The sequence below is a fragment of the Apus apus genome, chromosome 18 (assembly GCF_020740795.1).
Source record: "Apus apus isolate bApuApu2 chromosome 18, bApuApu2.pri.cur, whole genome shotgun sequence".
In the NCBI taxonomy this organism is placed as follows: Eukaryota; Metazoa; Chordata; class Aves; order Apodiformes; family Apodidae; genus Apus; species Apus apus.
In genome coordinates this window covers 11,542,967-11,555,376 of record NC_067299.1, presented here as the reverse complement: position 1 = coordinate 11,555,376, position 12,410 = coordinate 11,542,967, and positions in this window count along the sequence as shown.

The window sequence follows — 12,410 nt, the reverse complement described above, 5'->3', positions numbered from 1 at the left end:
AAGCTCTGATGTATGATGGGTCCTCAGGGAGTTTGCTGCTCAGGAACTGCAGTGGAAGGAGGTGGCTCTGTGAAGGACAGGCAGGCTGGTTGGCCTGCAAAGGGTATGTGGAGATGGGACTGCTGCTCCTTGGAAGCTCAATGCTGTGTGCAAAGAGGCCCCAAGCTGCATTGAAGTAGACACCTCTAAACTCCCTGATCTGCCAACACAGTTGGGGTTTTGGTAGCAGGGGATTGATCACAGGCTCTTGGCTCAGACCTCTCACCTCCCTGGTCTGCTCCTGCAGCTTTGCATCCTGGGAGACACTAAGGGCTGGTAGGGCAGAGTGGGGGCTCATCCTGGTGGTGGAAATCACTGAGGGCATGTTTCCTTAAGGCTAATGGCAAAGTGAGACCACAGCTGAAGTCACAGGAGAGAGCGGAGAACCTGATGGTCAACAAGGATCTCATTGTCTGTCTCTTCAGCAAAGAGCCCCCCAGTACTGGCTTGCGACACGACCCCACCCCCAGCTCTCCTCGACCTCCTGCTGCCCAGGTGGCACTTGTCCTTCCTCTTCCTGGCCCACTGTGCATCACCCAGGCTCTGCCCCAAGCAGGCACTGGACTGGAAGTAGCGTTTTGCCCCTGGGGGTGTGGTTCTCCTGTGTGAAAGAGCAGCTGAATATCCAGACAGAGCCCTGGGACACATGTTGGGCAAGGACATTGTACCTCCTTTGGTGGGCCCCCAGACAGCTGAGGCACATGGCAGAGGACAAGGTGTCAGCATGCCCTGATGGCTGCAGGATCTGGCTCCCTGGCCAGGCTGGGGCTTTGGTACCGCTCATCCAGCACCCCCTGGCCCAGGAAGGTGCCATCAATTCCAGGTTTGGGGAAATGCTTCCTGGCAGCCCTGTGTGCCTGTGCCTCTCCTTGGGGTCTCTGGGCCTCAGAAATGCTCAGATCTTGCCACACCTTCTCCTGAGGGGGGCAGAGACTACTGGGAAAGGAGGGACTGTCACCACAGAGCTAAGCTCTGCATGTCCTGAGCCCACGGACCCAGGAGCTCCATGGCCCAGCAGGGCTGTGCTCACCCCTCCTTCCCCGTATCCCTGCTGGGCTCTGTCCCCGACCAACTCCATCCCGAACAGGCCGCCTATGGCGCGGAGGGTGGCACAACCCTCAGATTAAGGCAATAAAGGGGAAAGCAGGACTTGCCCATCTGCGCAGCGCCCGGTGCGGTGGGGAGGGCCTCTCCGGGGGCGCTGGGGCTCCCTGCCCTGTGGCCTCCCCTCCCCCCACCTGTGGCAGCAGGTGACACGGAAAATGACGGGGCGCTCCGTGCCCCGACGGCGCCAGCGCAACCGCCCCGCGCCCGCCCCGGCCCCGCTTTGTCTATATTTGGGCAAAGCGAAGCAGCCGCTTCACCCGCGCGTCCCCCCGCGCCCGCCCCGCCGCGTCACTTCGGCTTTTTGAGGTTTCCCTTTTGCGCTCTCATTTGCCTTCGCCCGCCGCCTCCCTCGCCCGGCAGTTTCTAGTTGACTCACGTTTAACGGCCTCGCTCCAACCCCGGCCCGGCCGGCAGGGGCACCTCCCGGGGGACAGGCAGGGCGTGGGCAGCGGGGTCAGGCCACGTGCACTCACGGGCAGCACCAGCATCTTGCCCGGTGCCAGCATCTTGGTGAAATGTGGCTTAGCCCGACGAGTCTCAGCCCTGGGGTGTCTCCTCTCCCAGCCCTGCCTCTCTCCGTTGTGCCACTGTCCTGTAGGTCCTCCTCGCACCCCACTGTGCCTGGCAGGACAGTGGCAGGCAACACTCTGCTCACCCTAAAACCTCTCAGGAGCTGGTTTTGGTGCGCCTGATCTTTTTGGTGCAGCAGCAGCAGAGCCCCCCGCACTTGCCAGGAGCATCACCATGTCAGAGCCCTCTGTCCTTGGGGTCTTTTTTGCACTGTGCCCATCCCTGCGCCTCTGTCCCCTGTGCTTGGAGGGGGTATGTGTTGGGAATGCAGTCATCAGGCTGCAGCATTAACAGTGACACAACCGAGGCATCGTGGCTCTGCTGAGGTCTGGCAGGATGCCAGCAGGTGCTACTGGCCGTCAGTGCCACTGGGGCTGTGGACCTAGCAGACCCCCTTTCCCCCTGGCCCCAGAGCAGTGGGAAGGCTGTGGGTGAGATCACCTCCTTCCTCCTCCTCCCCCCGCACAGCTCTCAGGCCTGGAGGTGCTGGGTGGCTGGGAGCCGGGGGGGCACGATCAGGTGGGTGCTTGTCCCAGGCACAGAGCTGGGCCCACAGCCCAGGGCACTGGTGGGAGTTCATCTCCTTGAAACGTGGCGCAGGCCGAAGGCACCGGCCCGGCCGCCACTTCCCCTGCGTGCAGCAAGCGCCGCGACCGCAGGCGAGGAGGGGAAGTTGCTGCAAGGCACGATAAGAAGTATCAGCGCTTTTGCAGCGCCTGGGCTGCACCACCCGACAAGGGCCCTTCCCCCTGCCCGTGGGCCAGGCCCAGTGGTGCTGAGCCCCCCGAGCCCCTGGCTCCTGGTCCCCTGTGCTCGCTGATACTGGGAGAGTTACTGGAAAAGCAACAGCCCACGTCCTGCAGGGAGCCTGGGTCCAGGGAGGGCAGTGGAGATGCACCCTTGATGCTCAACACGAACAAAAGCTGCCTTGCACCCCTGGGGATGCTGTGCGTGTCCAACCTGCATCTGGGTGCCCTAAGACAATGGCAAGGAGGGCAGAGATGGGAACAGTTTGGGTTGGGGAATGCAGCAGGTCAGGGAGCTGCATCCAGGAGCAGCAGCACCCAGCACCCCAGTGCTGCACTGGCAGGTCCCTGGCTGATGCTGAGTGGGTGGCAGGGTGTGGAGAGCGACCTTGGGAGCGCTGAGAAACCGACACTCTCCCAACAAGCCTCTGGGAGCCATCACCTGGATGTGCCAAGCAGAGCAGGACCAGCCATTCGGGACCAAAGGCTGGGGTAGAAATTCCTGCAGCCTCGTTTGCCGGTAGGTAAAATGAACCAATGGTGGCGGGATGTGGTAAGTTCATCGTCACTTGGACACTTTCAGACTTCTTTGTCTGAGCCCAAGCAAACCAGATCTGCTGATTTCCTCCTTTTTGAGAGGCAGTGCAGGCAGCAGGTGGCTGCTGCTGGCAGAAGGAAACCAGCTTGGGACACCCACAATGTCATGCCCCCCCGTCCATGCTGGGCCAGCAAAAGAGGAAGTGTCACCTCCCCCCACTTCCCTGCCAGGAAGGCGCCCATGACCCTCCCATGCAGGCCCTTGGCCCCTGGGAACCCAGCTGGGCTCTGCTGGAGGACCCCGTTTTGGAAGGGCTCAGCTCCTTCCCCACAGTGTCCCATGGCACCAGTCACACACACACAACACCCCCTGCCCCGGTATCTTGGGTGATGTCTCTCCCAGCTGCCCCCCCAGGGAAGTACATCTTCATCTTGCTCTGACATGTGGTTTAGCAATAAACAGCCCCTTCCTGGCCAGGGGCTGGCTTGTTGTGGGAGCAAGACATGCTGCACCCCCCCAGTGCACAGGGGAAAGTCCCTCAGCAGCACCCCAGGGACTAAAGCTCTCTCTGGCTGCCCCAGAAAAGCCTCCTCGTCTTTGCGGTAAGAACATGGTTGCCTGTGCCCTGTTCACTTTTGACCCCCGTTATGGCAGCCACCACCTCTGGGGACGGTCCTATGGCACCAAGGAGGCTGGCAGCCCCGGGTCCTGTCTCCAGTGCAGTCTCTGGGTCAGGAACAACCTAAACTGTTCACATACCCAAAATTATGTTCAGACATTTCAGGTGTCCCCAGGGGAGCTCAGGAGGCAACTGGCCCAGCACCACGGGGAAGCAGCCGTGCATGTGGTGGCCTCCACCCGCAGCAATTAGCTGCTCACTGTATCCTCCAGCAAAGCAGAGGGATGTTGTCTGAAGTCAGAGCTGCATTGGCTGCCAAATGGACCATATGTAGACATCACCAATGGTGATGTCATGTCAATCCAATCACCTGGATTTCCTTGCTGAATTTCTCACTGGCACAGGGAGCATCATGTCCCCAGCTCAGTGACCCTAAGGAACAGAGACAGGCACTGGGCCATCAAAGGGTGGACAGGGCAGCCTTCTGGGATGGGTCTGCCTGGGCAGGCAGACCAACTCACTCCAGCCATTTCTGGGTTGGTTTGTTTGTTTGGTTGGTTGGTTTGGTTGTTTGTTTCCCAGTGAAACTCTTCAAACAGCTCAATGTCAGTTTGGAAAGAGATTGCCAACCAATTCCTTCTCTGCCAAAGCCCCTTCTACCTGCTGCCATCAGTGCATGTGCTGCTCAAGTCTAACAACTTCTGACTGTGCCCCTGCTCAGTTATTTTTTACTTTGCTCTTCCCTTGCCTCCTGCAAACCTCACCAGTAGGGTTTGTTTTTTTTTTTGACATTTCCGTCTAGTTTGTCAATGCAAAGAGTGAATCGGTTTGGCCTAAAAAGTGCCTCTTTCAGGGCTGCATGAAAACCATTGCAGAGATCCATGTGCAATCCCATTTTGGGGGATTTAGCTGGTAGTTTTTATTCTAGTTTAATGGGCAGCTTCAGTCAGGGCTGAGGCAAGGTGTGATTCTGGCCAGGCAAGCTCCTCTGCCCCATGTCTCACGGCTGCTCCAGCCTCTGTGCCATCAGGCAGTGATGGACATTGTGACCCAGGTGTGTGAACCCTGTGAACCCAGATTTTGGTTTTCTACCCGGGGGCCTCATGTCCTCCTTGGCTGTTATAGCTGCCCAGGGCCGGAGGAAGTCTGGTGTTGCAGAGCAGCCAGTGGGTGAGAGACTCCAGAAGGTCTCTTGGGCAACAAATTTCCTACATGGCAGGTTTAGGGCTCACATCTGCTGGCACCCATGGCCCTGCCTGCTTCACCCCTACCACCAGGCAGCCCCTGGAACACTGCAGACCCCTGCCACAGGCTGCCAGCCCCTCCATAAGCTCACTCTGTGGTCAGGAATATTTTACCCCCTCGCAGGTCCCACCACCAGGGCAGGGTGGGGGACACATGGTGGTTCCACACAGCCCCCATGCAGCCATGGTGGGGGGTTGTGGTGGGGTGGCTACAGTTACTGTCACCCTGTGCAAACAGCCTTTCTTTCTTTTCTTTCTTTCTTTCTTTCTTTCTTTCTTTCTTTCTTTCTTTCTTTCTTTCTTTCTTTCTTTCTTTCTTTCTTTCTTTCTTTCTTTCTTTCTTTCTTTCTTTCTTTCTTTCTTTCTTTCTTTCTTTCTTTCTTTCTTTCTTTCTTTCTTTCTTTCTTTCTTTCTTTCTTTCTTTCTTTCTTTCTTTCTTTCTTTCTTTCTTTCTTTCTTTCTTTCTTTCTTTCTTCCTTTCTTCCTTTCTTCCTTCCTTTCTTCCTTTCTTCCTTTCTTCCTTTCTTCCTTTCTTTCCTTTCTTCCTTTCTTCCTTTCCTTTCTTTTTTTCCTTTCTTTCTTTCTTCTTTTTTTTTTTTTTGGGCACAAACATGTTTGTTGCTCTCAGCAGCAAAGCCCAGGCGAGCGTAACCGGCTGCTCTCCGGTGCTTCCGGCGCTCGGCAGCTGCCGCTCCTGTCCCCGGGCTGCGGTGGGGCTGCGGGTGCCGCTGGGTGGGACCTGCACCGTTATCTCTTCGGCAGCTCCGGCTCTTCCTGTGGTCGGGCCACGTGGGCAGGATGGGGTTAAAAGCAGCCCTGCTCCCCGCAAAGGGCCCATTGCTCCCCGGCCACCACCATCACCCCGTGCAGCAACCCCACCATGGCCAGTGTGGGCCACCAGCACCAGGCATGGGCCACCAGCACCAGGCATGCAGCACAAGCATCTGGCATGGGCCACTGGCACCCAGCGTGGGCCACCCGCACCCAGACCTGGTAATGAGGGGACCATCTGAGGTGCCCACGTGGCACTCCAGGAGCAGCACTGGGGGCTCCTGAGGTCCTGGCAGCGGTTGCTCCAGCCCCGCCACGAGGGGGGCAGTGGGTGCTAGGGCCGATGGCAGGTAAGGGGGTGTCCCCCACCCGGGGGTGCAGCGGGGTGGCGCGGGGGGGGAGGGGCTGCATGGGTGGGGACCAGAAGCGGGAAGTGCCTAAAGCAGAAGTGCCACCCGAGGGGTTTTTTGATGGCAGCTGGGACAGGAGCGAGTGGATGCAGAGGCTGGTGAGGCAGGTGAGGTGGGGCTGGGGTCTGCATGGTCTGGGGTGGGGGCATGGCCTGAAGGGCAATGGGGGCATTGAAAGGGTCTTCATGTAGCTGGCAGATGGGGTGATGAGGGGACTTACGGGGAGCCCCAGGCCACGGAGGTCCGGTGGCCCAAGGGTAGGGGTATGGGGCAGGGGGGGTCTTCAGTAAAGGATGTGGGGATGAGGTAAGGTCTCCCATGGGAACATTTCAAGGGTGGTGGGGTTTTCCATAGGATCCCCATTATGGGGACAAGGCAAAAGAGTCCTCTCTGACTACAGTGGCGTTTAGGCGAGGTCTCCACCATGGGGACAAGGCAATGCAAGGTGTGCCCTTCACGTGGACGGAGTCCACCATGGGCTCCCCACCATGGGAACAAGGCAAGGAGTCCTCTGTGACCGTGGTGCTGTGTAGGTGGGGTCCCCTCATGGGAACATGGCGAGGGGGGCCTCTGTGACGCAGATGGGATTTGAGGGGCAATGGTGGAGTCTGAGGTGGGATTTCGCCTCCGGGCTGGGGTGGGTGAGACCAAGGTGGGGTTTGGAGGGCAAAGATAGAGTTCAAGGTGGGATTTCTCCCATGGTAACAAGGCAAGGAAGTCCCCTGTGAATGGGATGGGGTGTGAGGTGGAGGTCTCTCCATAGGGGCAAAGCAAATACACCCTCTGTGCTCAGGATGAGGTCTGAGAGGGAACTATGGGGTTTAAGGTGGGGTCTGCACCAGCAGAGACAAGGCAGTTGGTTTCTTTATGACCAGGATGGGGTCTGAGGTGGAGTCCACTGCTTTGGGGACAAGTCAAAGTGGTTTCTTATGACCACAACAGAGATTTGGTGGGGTCCTGCTTTGGGGGACAAGTCAAAGCTGTCCCCTATGACTAAGATGGGGTATTAGGTGGCTTCCCCACTTTGGGGACAAGGTGAGGTTGTCTCTTGTGGCCAGCATGGGACTTGAGGGTACGGGGGAGAGTCTCACCCATGGGGACAAGGTGAGGATGCCACCCTGAGCCCAGGATGGGGTTTTGGAGCAGGTGCTGGCAGAGGCTCTGTCCTTGGGGCAAGACCAGCCCTGTACCTTGCATCCCTGGCCATGCTGAGGCTGGAGGTGGCCTCCCCACGGCTGGGCCACATGGGCTGCAGGAGGTGGCCCCACGTGGAAGCCAGCACTTCGCCGGAGGAGAGCAGCTGCTGGACACCGACTGAGACAGTGCAGTCACCCATAAAGTAGAAAGCACTACTAAACAGCACTGCAGGGTGTAGTGTTTCCTACTTTATGGATGAGTGTACTGTGGGCTACGGAGAAGAACGCCACACGCTGCACCTGCCGGCCCGAGTCAGGAGCTGAGCACAGCCTGAGAGCAGAGGACAGGCTGTGGGGGGTGCCCGCACCCACCCGCTCACCCCACGGGCACCACCACCCTCCCTGACCTGCAGATGGTCTGCTCACCCCCTCCAGCCCCCTGGCACCTGGGGACTGGCCCCATGAGGAAGGGGGACGCCTGGCCCGGTGCCCACCTGCATGGCAGAGGGGCTCATCAGGTCAGAGCGAGTGCCACACTGGGAGGCCAGGTAGGTGGCAAAGCCCTCAGTTCCTATTTCCACCCCCTGCCATCTTCATTATCCATATGGTGAAGCCCAGGGAAGGGCTGGGCAGTGGTGGTCGCGTGCCATGGGAGGCGGATGGGGCTCCTGGAGGGCTCTGTGCTGACAGATGCTTGCTGGGTGCAGTGGGGTGAGGGGCTGCTAAATAAAACTCTTGGCATTGACTTGTGGACTTTTTTTACTCTGTTCCTGGGAAATGCAAAACTGGGGAAGAGCCTCTGGCTGTGCCCAGGGTGAGGGGCAGCTAGGGGATCCCGCAGCGGGAGCACCGTGGGCTCACACTCTGTTGTGGACTGTGTTCAGAGCCCTGGGGCAACCTCGGTGGGACCACGGGTGGGGGGAAGGGAGGGTGGAAATAGCTCCAGAGGAGCTGGCAACTCTCAGCCCATCAACACGGGGCTCTTACCTTCACACCTGCAAGGCTCCCCAGCAAAGCTGCCCTGTCCTGTGACAGCCTCGGCCGTGGTTGCAAGGCCACATGGAGCACAGGGACCCTCCTCTGGCCCCATCTCCCTCTGGCCAAACACCCTTGGCTCATCCTCCCTGGGGGGCTATAACCAACCCGTATATATATATATCCAGAGATGGAGGAGAAAGGTCCTTGTTCCCCAAACATCAGCTCCTGAGCCCCCTGGAGCATTTCCCCCTTTGGCTTTGACTCCCTATCTCCTGCCTGTAGGGTAGCTAAAAATAGGAGAAAAAAACCCACTAAAAATACACTTTTTTTCCCTTTTTTGAGCCCAAATGTTAATGGAAAGTTTCCACAATTTGTAAAACTTCTTGTGCTGGTCTTGGGTATGTTTGTGGGTGTTTTTATTGAGTTTGGGGTATTCTTTCATTTTGACCCCTCTCTGGGTTGGCCAGAAAGATCGGGGTGTTTTGCTTCTCTTTTCTGTCCTGGCTTTCCCACGGTCCTTGCCTTTGTGACTGTTAGAAGGGGATGTGGAAGGAAAAAAAACATCAAATCAAAACTATCGTCATAGTCACAAGGAGGCAAGTTTTAAACAGTAAAAATGAAAAAAGGCTAAAAAAAAATAAATCACCAGGCAGCCAGCACAGACTGCCCTGAGCAGCTCTCGTTTTGCTGTGTGCTGGATAGGAAAAGCAAGTCCTGAGTTTTTAACATGAAAAAGTTTTGACAGTTCACCTCCTAAAAATGAACATTCAAGTGCTACAACAGATAAATACCGAATGTTTTTGCTCTAACACTTTTGTGGTTACTAATGTTACAGCCATTCAACGTTCTCAGCCAGAGATGTTTGGAAACTTGGTTCTTGCTGAGAGCAGCAAAACAGTAACTGCCACTTTCTAATTTTTGCTTTAAAAAAAACCTAGCCCATTTTGAGTGCCCCTTCCTCCATACTGAGTGCATTTTATCATGGTCCTGCGGGGAGCGTGTCCTCTCCCTTTTGGGGTGAGCTTCTGGTCCCAGAGGACCTGGGTTGGTTTGTCCTTGCTCCTGGGTGACACCGCTAGGATGGGCACACTGAGAAGCCCCCAGATGTTGTGGCTTCTCTGACCCCAAAATGCCCTGAGCAGGGCAGGGGCCAAGTCCCCTCCAGGTGCCCATCCCAGTGCAGTCAGGGTGGCTCTGGCACCCTCAGCCACCCAGCCAGGCTCTCTGGTCCCGACCCCACTGCATGTGATGATGCCTCCAAATCAGACTTATGCTGGGCCACCATGTCTGGGGCTGTACCATGACCCCAGCAGAGCCAGCATGTCACATCCCCTTTTCTGCTCAGTTGTTTGTCCTTGTGCTGCTCCACAGCACAGTCCCACCAGTGGCCATGTGCTGCTGGGGGTGGCAGGATGGGGGGAGGAGCAAGAGTGGGCAGCACAGCCACGCACATCTCCTCCTCAGAGCTGCACCAGGACGTGTCAGATCAAGCCCATGGGTGCAGAGGAGGGACACAGGAGCTGAAGGACTCTGCTGGGAGGGCAGGCGCTCATTCATGTCCCTCCATAGTCCTGCAATCACCAGTGTGAGCTCCTACACAGAAGCAGGAGGGGCCATCTCGCTGGGGCTATGCCCAGGGTTCTGCTGGGAAGGAGGGGGAAATGGGTTGGCACCCATCTGTTACCTCAATCTGGAGGTGCCCATTAGTGCTCGTAAATGTCACCATCCCCACACCCATGTGGGGGACCCAGGGCTCACAGGGCTCTGAGTGCTCATCTTCATGTTTCCTTCCCCAGCTGAGACTGCAGTGGAGCTCCCATGAACCTCTCCAGATCCCTACCAAATGCCACCCCCAGAGCCAAAGGACTCAAGGAGGACTCAGGGGACTCATCCCCAGTTCTCAACAGGACCCAGAAGGCACTGATTGGCCCTAATTGCCCTGAGCAGCCTCCCCTGGGGCACCACCCCGTGGAGCTCCTGCCCCTGAGCCAGGAGCATTATTTAAGCTCAGTCCTGGGTCTCTAGTCTTTGTTTGAGCTTTGATACAGGTAAACCTCTCCTTGGTCTTATCTCCCAGATGGCCTCTGGATCTATAGTGTAAGAAGCTGGTCTCAAGCCACATCTTGATGGACCATAAGTCTGTGTTGCAGGTGGCCTGACCTCACACCTATGGGGCAGCACTGTCTACAGTCCTGTCTCCTCTTGCTCCTGACTGGGGTCCTTGCTCCTGGTTAATCTTACCTTTTCTAAGGATGCCAAGGGACCCTGTTATCAGTCTTCTGCTCAAAAACTGTGAGATGGCTCCCAGGTTTTTGAGGATTCTTTGTGTGCTGGGGTCACACTGGGCTTCTCATTTGTTGCCTCTGTGTAGCAGCCCAATCCGTGCTGCTCCTTGACAGAAGAGGGCAGGAGACCCTGAGGAACCAGGCACTGGCCTGGCTCCTTGGAGGCCTTTGGAGAGCAATGGGTGCTGCTGGAGGGCTCTGCTGGGATTCTTTTTCATCTCCCCAGACTTGATCTATTGATCTTAAACTCTCCAATATCACCCACTTCTCATCACTTACTGTAGACCATCACCTCTTTTCTCGAGTTGGTGGTTTCCCCTGTCCTGGGAGACCTTCAAGGATCTCTCTAGGAAGTGCTTTGACCCATGTCCTCTATGGTGAGCAGATCCTGGGGTGACTGGAGTGCCTGCAGCACGTAGCAGTGGAAGTGCAAGATGAGCTGTGTGGGAGCCGCGTCTCCAAGGAGGCCACGCTATGAGCGGCGCGCGCTGCTTGCAACCGCACGATCTTATCGGCCGTGTGTTTCCCTTCCCACTGCTGGCTCTCACCTCCTGCTAATTAAACCTGCTTGTTCTGTCTTGTCAGCAAGCTGTGCAGCACTTGAGATCCTGCCTGGTGCTTCCCTGGGGAGGGGGGAAACAATCATGGGCAGGGACCAGGGGGGATTGTAGCAGTGGGAGGTGGAGTGACTCACCCTGAGCTGTTCCTGGAGGGGAAGGGGTCACTTAAGCTGGTGTTTTGCAGATACACAAGTACCAGAAGGTGCAGGAAGGTGAGACAGCTGTCTGGAATCTTCCTTCTGGTCTGCTGGATGTGTTTGCTGCTCCTCACTAGCTTGGTGCTTTTCCCCACCTAGCACATGCACACAAATAGCTGGGAGATGTGGGATTTGGGTGGGATGGTTGGTTCTTGTGTGATGTGAGGTGTGAGTCTGTTAGACCTGGTGATAACTCCCCACAGCACAGGACTCCATCTAAGTGGGTCATTGCACCATTTGCAGTCAGGGCTGTGAAATAGCTGTTTTAGTGGTGACTGCCTGCACTGCCTATGTTCTGGTAGAGCTGACATGCATCCAGTGGTATCCATTTCCAGGGCTGACACACCTGCACGTGCACATCTGGAATGGATGTGCTGAGGAAGGTCTCAAAGGAGGTGCTCATGTAGTGGTGTCTGAAAGGAGCACCAAGGCCCCCAGCTCTTTGCAGTACCTCCCTGGAACAGGAGCCCTGACCACAAAAGCAGCCACACGCTGGGGAGGCACTGACAGTAGAACTGGGAGTTGCTGCCGCACACAAGACCATAGGGAGGCAGGACCTGTCCCTCCTGGTATGAGGTCTGGGTTTTGGGATGTAAGACGTTGCCCTGCAGTAGGTGAAGCTCTGAACAGCGCTAGGGAGTGGGGACAGATCTCCCCCAGGGTGGTTCGGTGGCTTTCCCCGAGCACGGCTAACACGGTGCAGCCCTGATGAACACGGTGATCTTCATCGAAGCTGCAGCAAGGCAGGGACCATGACTGTCCGCTCCGTGTGCTCGGGGCTGCTAGAGCCCCGCTCTGCTCCTGTCTCCCTGGATCATGTCACCCCCTCCCTGCTCACCCGACCCGCTGCAGGCCGGGCCCAGCCTGTGCTTCCAGCCGCGGGTGGTTTCCAGCCCGACGTGTGAGTGGGGGTGAGGGAAGGTGGGAGAGCAGCCCCCGGGCAGCGCCGAGCTGCACCCCCGTGCCCAGCGGAGCAGAAGGGAAGGGGCAGCCCCGCTGACCTGCCCGGGTGCTGCCCTGCGCGGGGGGCTGCTGCCCTCAAGCTCCCGGCCCCCGAGTGCGGAGGGGGCTGCGACGCGGGGCTCGGAGGGGTCCAGCCCGGCCGCTTCTCACCCCCTCCCGCTGCCTCATCAATAGGCAGCAAACCCCATTCCCGCACCGTTGCCATGGAAACCGGCGGAGCCGCCGCTATTGGCGGCCAGGGGCGCGG